Source organism: Mustela nivalis (genome assembly GCF_964662115.1).
Source record: "Mustela nivalis genome assembly, chromosome: 6".
Classification (NCBI taxonomy): Eukaryota; Metazoa; Chordata; class Mammalia; order Carnivora; family Mustelidae; genus Mustela; species Mustela nivalis.
The window spans coordinates 80,687,439-80,697,561 of NC_139025.1; the positions used below are offsets into that span (position 1 = coordinate 80,687,439).

General features: G+C 37.1%; 1 protein-coding gene and 1 pseudogene across 2 annotated transcripts in view; both read right to left on the minus strand.

Moving 5' to 3' along the window:
* The window catches only part of LOC309866496 (uncharacterized protein), a 47,338-nt gene extending 40,614 nt beyond the window's left edge, over positions 1–6,724 (minus strand). The window contains exon 1 of the mRNA XM_082734247.1: positions 6,654–6,724. The gene's annotated coding sequence lies outside the window, so the exon portion shown is untranslated. The remainder of the gene's footprint in view (positions 1–6,653) is intronic.
* On the minus strand, positions 6,694–9,368 carry LOC309868096 (nuclear ubiquitous casein and cyclin-dependent kinase substrate 1 pseudogene; annotated as a pseudogene). Its single transcript has 2 exons — positions 9,118–9,368; positions 6,694–7,325 (listed from the first exon to the last, which is right to left on the minus strand). The product of its transcript is annotated as a nuclear ubiquitous casein and cyclin-dependent kinase substrate 1 pseudogene (transcript).
* Positions 9,369–10,123: the final 755 nt, after the last annotated feature.

Sequence of the window (10,123 nt, forward strand, 5' to 3'; positions counted from 1 at the left end):
CAAAAATCTCTATGTGAGATCGTTCTTACCATCAAGGTAGAAACCGTAAGTATACCAATTTCATCATCTCTTAACAGAATCACTTAGCAAAGAGAACACCCACTATGTTTCTTGCCAAAGATGTTCTTGCCCCTTTCACCAAATATTTTTCAACATCTTGGTGAAAACAGTATCATCTGGGTCTTCTACAGAGAAAAAGTGAGGGGGTAAGGATTAGGTTGTGGTCACAACTCCTAAATCTATTTCAGCATTCCTATCTTTGGAATGTATTTAACTTTGGGGGGCAAATAATTATTATTACTTAACCAGTTCCAGACAGGTAACTAGAATTCCCTTCTCTTTTATAAACAGGGATTCGATTTTATTTCTGCTGATGATAATCTGCAATGGAAAAAAAAACGAAGATGACTATTTTTAGCCTTATTACAACTTAAGGTGACCAACGAAATATCAGAAGTAGTCATTGGGTAGCCTTATTAAGAAAACTCTGTGATTATTAATTACCAGAGTTCAGGGGTCAGTCAAGAATTTGGAAAGAATTTATATGCTGGCAGTCTGAGCTCAACTGGGACCTCTTATTATTTAGTGTGAGGAGGGGACCAAAGGGAATGTATTAAGACATCCAGGCAGAAGCTGCAAGACTTATGATTTAGCCTCAGAATTGCTGACGGTAACTTGTGTAGTATTCCGTTGGTTAATTTGTCCATAAAGCCAAGGCCAGCCAGTTCAAGGCAAGGAGGGGGAAGACTTCATGCCTTACTTAGAGGAGTAGCAAAGAACTTTTAGTCATCTTTATTACAGGTGTTCTTTTTTTCACCCTTTTCCCAGAAATCCTTAAAGGGGTAAAAATGATCTGCATACTATAGATGGATATGAAAACTAATTTAGAAACAGACAAAACAAGTCAAATTTTAGCCAAGTTTGTAAAAGGAGTCTCATTACAAAAAGAAACACAAAGCAAGAATTTAAACTCCCATCAGACATTATTGTGAAGGCTTTGTGGACTAGGAGGGGAGGTACAAACTGTTAAGTACCTAACAGACCTTAAAACTCATGTTCTTTAAGGACCCCCAAATTGGGCAAGTCATATCCAAATTAAGAATAATGACCTACATCAGACATCTCTCAAATCTCTGAACAGGAACTCTTGAGTTTACTATAGTACGGTCATCAGGGACCATGGTGCCTCCACACACACAGCATGGAGCCACCTGGCGCTAAGACACCCAAGTCTGGTGACCGAACACAGGACTTTACTGTTCTCCTACCAAAGTTCACACAGACATTCCAGCATAGAACCCACTTTGGAATTTTTAGTTTTACCTGCTAAGGGGACTCTGATTAAATAGATCTCTCACCACTTGATAGTATCTCAGGTTTTTTGGTATTATTGTTGTTTTTGTGGGGGAGAGGGTGTTTGTTTCGGAAAATGGCATAATAAAAATTGGAAAGAGAAAACTAGAAGAGGAAACATTCCTTTTATTATTTTTTTCTGCCTTTCTTCACTCCTGCTAAATGCAGTGTACACTTAAGAAAAATAAAATGTATGTCCACTATCTAATAAACTTATTTTCCTGAGTGGTTCTGAAAATGACCCATATGCCATCTCTTGAGCCCCATTATGACAGACTGCAAACTTTTATGAGACTGTAGTTAGCAGAAGAATTTTGAGGCCATAGAATATTAATTCACGAATAAGCACAACAAGATGCCCAGGAATCAAAATAATTGATTTTTTTGCTCTACTAACTTCACTCTCCCGACAACAGTGTTTGATCAAATATATGAAACATGATTCATTTAATCACCTTAATATAAGGGATTTGAGCTTACATTTCTTCATTAGATTTAAAAAATTATTCTCTGTAACAATAGATTTTTATTCTGCCTAAGGAATCAACTGCTAATTAGTCTTTTTTCCTCACAATATATAAACATCTTAATTTTTTAAAAAATCAATATTCAAAATATTTCAAAAACTAATTACATTGAGCTTCTTTTATAATGTTTTTATTAAAAATATTTTTATTTCGATTCCATTATTCCTGCAAGGCATCGGCTTTAATTGATCTAATTTTAATGGTTTCTCACATGATGTATGTCACTGGTTTATATTAACATTCTGATTAACATTCTGTCATCAACTAAATAAATAGCTTCCTTCTTGGGTATAGTTAGTTTCTTTATAGTTAAAATCACATTTATAAGTGTACTTTTTCAAAGTTTAGAATTAGGGTTTTTTTTTAATACTCAAATGTAAGAAAAGCAAATAGAAATGCATGGCAAATTTATCAACAGTTCAGAATTTTTCCAAAAAATCAATTATAAGAGAATTTATTATCTCCTAGACTTGATTATTTGTCCTTCAGTTGACCTAGATGAAAATTCTGGATGATGTCTACTTACAACTAGCGTTCATTACTTTCGTTATTCAAAGGATATTCAAAAGGTTGTAGATTGTCATTAGGAAGAAGTCCTTGCTCCCTTAATACCCCCATGAACTCTGCCAATGGAGATGATAAAATACCAGAACAATGACATACAGAAGAGTTAAACATGATATCTTAGACTCTGAAACGTCACTTAAAACTTCTCTAAACCTGGTGATTCACAGACCTGTACCCCTGGGGATAAAAATATATGTTTATAAAAAAATAAAAAATTATATTAAAAAAAAAAAAAAAACTTCTCTAAAAAAGTAGACTAAGAGCTCTAATAGAATTTTCCCTTCATTAATAAGCCAGCATCTCTTTTTAATTTTTCCTTCTAAATAGACATCATTTTTGAGGAGAGTTTTAGATTCACAAAAGAAAATGAGCAGAAAGCAGAATTCTCATATACCCTGTGTCCCCATGCCCCACCATGCACAGCCTCCCCCACTTTCAACATCTTACACTAGAACAGTACATTAGTTACAAATGATGGACCTACATTGACACACCACCCCAAGTCCATAGAATCCATTAGGGTTCACTCTTGGTGCTGTATATGTGTATGTAACTCAGGTTTTTTCTCTTCCTAGTCTATCTTTTGTCAGTTTAACTTGTACATTCCCAGTCTCTGAACCTAAGAGGGTGAAGGAAAAAGTTTCTTCCTCCCCTCTGTTTCCTCCGCCTATTCCATAAACACATGTCCAGGTTGAACCCTGGCTCTTCACAACATTAACCCTTGTGCTCATTTGTTCACTCTTATAATACATCTAACATAGTCTGAGAATTGTTTTGCCCATATCACTATGATGAAATCCAAAAGTTTAGGATGTGTTCACAATTTTTCCCTTTTCTCTACCCAACCCTGCTGAAGACTGATGGTCTTCAACCAGCAGACTGATGGTGGGTGTTAGAGAGGGCACGGATTGCATGAAGCACTGAGTGTGGTACAAAAGCAATGAATACTGTTATGCTGAAAATAAATAAAAAATAAATTTAAAAAAATCTCATTTCCTGAAAAACAGCTTCTAAATTATTAGTTCCATGTGACAGGGCTAAAAAAATGGCATAGGGACAAAAATAATATGAGAGTTTGAATATATCTAACAACTAAACTGACTAGTCATACCACGCCACCTCCCCACAAATATATTAATGTCATTGATTCATCATATGCAGCAAGGTGTTTTCAGAAAAAAATATCAATTACCACTTATAATGATAGGTACAGCAGTGGTTGCCACTTTGCAAGGTGTGGCTGGGTTGCCTTGTGTCTAGGATTCTCCCTGATTCAGCCACAGGGACTTTAGATGATAGAAGACAGTTTCTACGTAAAAATTATAGTCTTTTCAAAAGTACTAAAGACAAAAAAAAAAAAAAAAAAAAAGACACTGACCCAAAGAGAGTTTTTCAAAATTTATAAATTTGTTTCTCCCAGGGGATTTTGCTAATTTTCCCATCAAATAATGACAGTCATATCCTATAAAATAAAACAGAAATTACTCCTGTCGGTATTATAATAATTTTATGAGGTAAGAACTGAAAAACAAGTTCTCCTTGAAAACATTGGATAAAATATTAATTTACATCATTGAAAAAATAATTTATAGTTTATAGTGTAGAAATCTATATCAAGTTTTCTTAGTTACAATTGAATATTCCATAATCATGACTGGCTACATAATTTGTGGAGCTAAGTGCAAGAGGAAAGTGTTGGGCCCCTTCCTCAAAATTATTAAAACTTTCAAGGCAGTGACAGCAGACCATGAAATCAAGCAAAGGGCACTGTGTGACTGTACAGATTGTATGTATTGGCTATAATTTAGAGTTTTATATCAATTACCTTACCATATACATAAAATTACAAATAAAAATCCTTCATTTACCAGAACAGGCACAGCTATCAGCATTTGCACACAAAGACACTGTAGCACAGAAAAGCATGATCTAGCTAAAGCTTCCCAAGCAGTCAGCAAGAGTACTCAGGCAATAACTTATGTGTCCTAACTCCAGTCTTGCTCTCTGTTTTCTTTATCAGATTTCATCTCCAAATCGAACTCCAATTTCAACAAATGGCAAAGACATTTATGACCAATATACACTGCTTCCCCTCAAAACATCACCTCTGGAGTCAGTTCTAGGAATTTAATTGTATGAGACAAACAACAACTGTTACTTTTGTGAATTACTTTTTTGCCCCATTCAGAGTCCACAACATTGCAGGATTGGGGAAATGAGAAAACTCATAAAGCAGCAACTCTCTTCTATCCAGTGCTGCTGAGAGATGCAATTAATAAAAATGGAGAAACTCAACAGCCTAGCAGCACCCAAAGTAATAACTCCTTTTATGAATATGAGGCATAGGTCCCAGGGTATCTCGAGGCAGGTTTCTGCTCTATTGATCACATTGTCAGACAACACATTTCATATCACTGAACACGTCCTATTTCAGGAGACATGAGAAAGGGACACCAGAGAAAACATAAATGTCAGAAGAAATAGGAATGCCTGTGAACCTCAGCACATATTTCTTGGATTAATAAAGGTGATCTGGCTTGGGAAGCCAGTCCCAGGAGTGATCAGAAATTAGAAAAGCATTGATAGCTGGTAAAATACTTGAACATCTGCTAAATATAGACAACACAGCATGAAAGTCCAAGCTATTACAAGTATTCATTTCCTAGGGACTACCAGGAAGCTATCAATTTCTCATTCTTGCTTTCATGCATTTGGCAGGTTCTATACCAGGTCATATACATAGCCACACTGATTCCTATGGTGTAAGTCATTCTGTTCATTGGATGCAGGTATAAATTCAATGCGATTGTCAAGTTATTCTGTGCCCTGCCTCCACAAATTTCCCCCCATTATCAGCAAGTTAAAAGTCAAGAGATTTCATCAGGTATTTATTAAAAAGGGAAGAATCCTTGGCATGACAACCAAATTCTTTTCAGTAATTATCTTTTTAAACCGGTGAACATAAAATTCCCTGATTCCTGCACTCTCTTTTTAAGGCCCCTAACCTAGCTCTCTCTCCTTTTCCAATCCGTAGGTGGACCCTCTATTCTTTTAACTGAAAAGCAGGAAGGGCTTTTGTTGAGGCACAGACATTTCTAACCATGAAAGGCCATTCCAGGTGGAAACATTTCTTTGTCCTTCAGAGATCCTTTTAGTTTGACTAATCCCTTTTAGAGAATCAGAAAATGTATTGAACACCTACTAGCTGCTTGATGTACATTATTTCTAGATGTTTATAAACACTACCCATGAAAATACCATTCACACTACACAAGCTAAGTGGAATGGAGATGGATTTTGAACATAAAGATGTGAAGCAAGAGATGTAGTTTTCAACTATGAGGATAAAGGAAGACAACCTGGGGCAGCTGGGTGGCTTGGTCCTTAAGCCTCTGCCTTAGGCTCAGGTCATGATCCCAGGGTCCTGGGATTTCCTGCTCTGGAAGCCTGCTTCTCCCCCTCCCACTCTTCTGCTTGCGTTCCCTTTCTTTCTGTATGTCGCTCTCTCTCTGTGTCAAATAAATAAATCAAATCTTCAAAAAATTTAAAAAAAATTTTTTTAAATAAAGGAAGACAACCTAAACTGGCAGTACTCAATTTCCTGAAATGGGTGAAACTGTGGGTGAAATTACAGGTTAAATCCCCCTTAATACATGGGGATTTAGAGAGTTAAACACAGTTTCAAAATTTTCTCTTTTTCCTTTCGAATTAAATTAGGTAAAACATGTGTCCCCTCTATAAGACATAGTCTTTGATTACATCTATTACAGAACAAGTATTACTCTATTGTGCAAATTTCTTTTCATATCTCTCTCTCACTGTTTTTTTGAGATTCACATTGATACTTTATTTGCTTGAAACCTAAACATTGTCAGTTAAGAAGAAATTTACTCTGGTGTATAAATCCTGCTATTTAAATTTAAATCCTGCTATTTAAATGCTATTTAAATTCTAGGGTTCTTTTTTCTTTTTCTTTTTCTTTAGCCTTGGTTACATTTTATCCAAGAAACAATAAATATATATGTATTTAAAAACATGAACCATGAGAGAATGAAATAGGAAATCAAGAATGATTTAATGGGCGTTGCCTTTTTTTTTTTTTTAAGTTCCTAAAAGACTGTCACAGGATAAAAGAATCACTGGCTCCAGATCTCTTTGAGATAATAAGTGATGAAATTAAAAGACAAACAAAAAAATAAAACATACCTTGGATGCAGGGCAGGGAATGGTGTTATGTGACCTTGTTTTAAGGTATGGTTTTCATCTTGCAAGAAGGCTTCTTTTCTGGAGGGCTCTCTGGTTCCTCCCCTTCTTCTTGGGGAGGAGTCTTTTCCTTTGATGTCTTTGAAGCTGTAGGCCAACCCTTCCCTTTGCTTTTCATGGGGTTTGGCCTCACTGTAGCCTTTAGCCTGGGTTTGGGCATTTTCTTTTCTTTTCTTTCAGGTTTAGACTTAACCATGTTTTTGCTTTTCTTCTTTTGAACTGCCAAAGTCACTATCATCATGATCTAATAGGAAATCTTCCATCACTGCCGGAATCTCTCTTTTTCTTTACTGCCCTCATATTCCATGAGCATCTCTCTCTGATTGGAAGCTGCTTTAGAAGCTGCCTGCTGTTGCTGGTACACATTTTTATGATCTTCTTTTTCATATTTACTGGCCTCTGCTGAGTGAGAATCATCCTTCTTGGTCTTCACATCTTTTTCTTCAGAGTCCTCACTATCTTCCTGTGAATTCTTTCCAGATTACCTCTTATTTTTAGCTTTTCAGGAAGATGACCAAATTTTCTTAGCTGGAGGGCCCAAATCTCTTTCCATAATCTTCATAGGCATGATCAGATTCCTGATCTTTCTGTTTCTGACAGGCCAAGACCTGTGCACTATCAGAACAGGAACATGTCAAACAGACAAAAAACAGGATTCCCCTTACCCTGTGTGCTGGCCTCCCTCCAAAGTCTGCCAATGGGCAAAAACCCAAGCTACTGGCTTCTAAAACTCTGCTGCTTATTGGTTCAGGGTCCCTTAATCAGACAAGCTCCCCACCCCCATTCCTCTGTCTCTTCAAAATGCCATATCTGTCTCTTTCTATTAGGCTGTATACCCATTGAAGCAAAAACATATGCTAATTGTTCTTCTGTCCCCAGAACCTACCATATTATAAAGCAAATCAAATCTTTAACAACAATTTTAATAATATATTGCATTTTTGCATCATATTAGACATCGTGTTAAATGCCTGGTGTTCATAAAGCTAGTTCATCTTCATAATTACCCAATGATTTCAATATTTGTTAGTATTTCCATTTTAGTAATGGGAAAATGAGGCTTATAATCACATACACTGAATTTAGGGTTTTGTTTCATAGACTAATCAAAAACTACAAGCCCCTGCCTAGTTAAAAGCTCAAGTTTAGCTTCCCTTCAATTTCAGCAAGCAGCCATCTGAGTACTGAGATGTAAGTAAGAAAAGACTCAGGCTCCTGTGAGGATCTCTACGGTACAGTACACACCAGCAGGTCATGGACACTTAGTTGGAGCAACAGCCTCTCTTGAATGTGGAACATGGCCACTCTGATAACTGACAGTCGGGAGTTCTTCATGCTATTGAAAAAGCAACTCACCCAGACCAGAAGTTCTTAACATACCAGTTTTATATAACATGTTTTCTCCTATGTCAAAGAACAGAAGAGGTATGGGTGTGTATTTGTATCTTTGTGTCTTGTTTCCTTTAGATTCTTTCTACATATAGAACCATACAGCTGGGCTTTTTTATTGTCATCCTGAAGTCTTTCGGTTTTAAACACTTCTCTTTGAATTTCTACTTCAGAGGAAAGGGACCAATTAACCAGTGGATGTATGGTTTATTTTGCTGTACATTCTTCTACAGTAACTAGTGTGTTATTTTCTTATTTTCTTTTTCATACGTCAACCAAAAGAGGAAAATTCTGCCTTTACCACTCCTTTCTGTCTCTACCCATTGCTAACTACCTCCCCAAAAGGAGGAGACGCTGAAGTGACTGGTCAGAGCTAAGTAGTGAACATAACATGAAAGCCCCCAACCATAAGCAGACTTCTGCTTCCAGTTCTTTCGCCCAAATGCAGCATTCTCTCTTCTGTGTCTGGAAGTCATGAGGTAGACACACATTGGACATGGTCCACCAGCCTCTTCCTACTTTCCATTCCATCTCAGATTGGGGGAGGAAGGGTATGTGTGAAGCATACTTTTTATTCTTAATCCATATGACTTCTAGGATAAAAAGATTCAGAGTTGACTCCATAGACCCCAAAAATGGAAAGGTGTAGGACAGTACACTTTGGCTTTCATGCTAAAGTTTCCTGAAGAAAAAAAAAAAATAAAGAAATCTAGAAAAGCCCTACTTTCATTTGTGTAATATGTTTGTCTGACAATAAATAATTTTGGCCCTTTATTTTTCATTTAGCAATTTTTAAAAAATACTATCAATCTGAGAAAGGCGGAATAATGAATGATGGGATTTCAGCCCCAAAACCCTACCTTTCACGTTTAACAACTATATTTCTTTCCTCTACTTTACATTACAGCAGAGATAGGGCAAAGAGGTATCCTGAAATGGGGAGAGAATTTGAGGAGACAGAAGGAAGTACTCAATTCAACCTTTGGACCATGATGTTTCCTGGGGCTTAGCCGCCTACATTCCTTCCTTCCCTGGCTGAACATGGCAGATATTAGTAATTGTCCACCAGTATTCATAATCTCCTTTCAGAATCTTAGCTGAGGATGTGGCCAATGAACACAGGAGTCCATTTTCCAGAGCTCTTGTGGCCAAATGACTAAGTTCTAAGCAGCAGTGGGTAAGTGTGCCACTTCTGGATCTTAACTCATAAATGAGCAGGTGTGCTCTCTCCTTGGCCCTCTCTTTTTTCCTGCTGACTGGCCCATACATATCTGATAGCAGTTGCCAGGCATCCAGAAATGAAGGTATATCCTGAGGATGGAAGAGCTTCCCTAGTGGTTATGGATTTATTTTTAACCATTATATGAAAGAGAAGTAACTTTCTGTAATTCTTAAGCCCTTATGCCTTGGGTCTTTGGGTTACATTATTTTAGACCATGTCCTAACTAATACATGGTAAGGGGCTCCTCAGAAACCTGGCTTACTCTCTTTCCCTGTATTTCCTTTCCCAAAAGTCTCTGATTACCCAGATCCTGAGTTCATAGTATAGTTTTCTTTTTTTTTTTTTTTTAAAGATTCTATTTATTTATTTGACAGGCAGAGATCACAAGTAGGCAGAGAGGCAGGCAGAGAGAGAGGAGGAAGCAGGCTCCCTGCCGAGCAGAGAGCCCGATGCGGGACTCGATCCCAGGACCCCGGTATCATGACCTGAGCCGAAGGCAGAGGCCTTAACCCACTGAGCCACCCAGGCGCCCCCATAGTATAGTTTTCAAGATGTCTTTGGACGGGATACATTTGAGAGCTAAAGTATAGCTTGTTTTTCTTGATACAGAGAGATATGTAATTCTTCCTTTCTACTGGGTTCTTCTAAGCTGATAATGCCTTACTTACATTTTATTTTATTTTTTTAAAGATTTTATCTATTTATTTATTTATTTATTTATTTGACAGACAGAGATCACAAGTAGGTGGAGAGGCAAGCAGAGAGGGGGGAGGGGGAAGCAGGCTCCCTGCTGAGCAGAAAG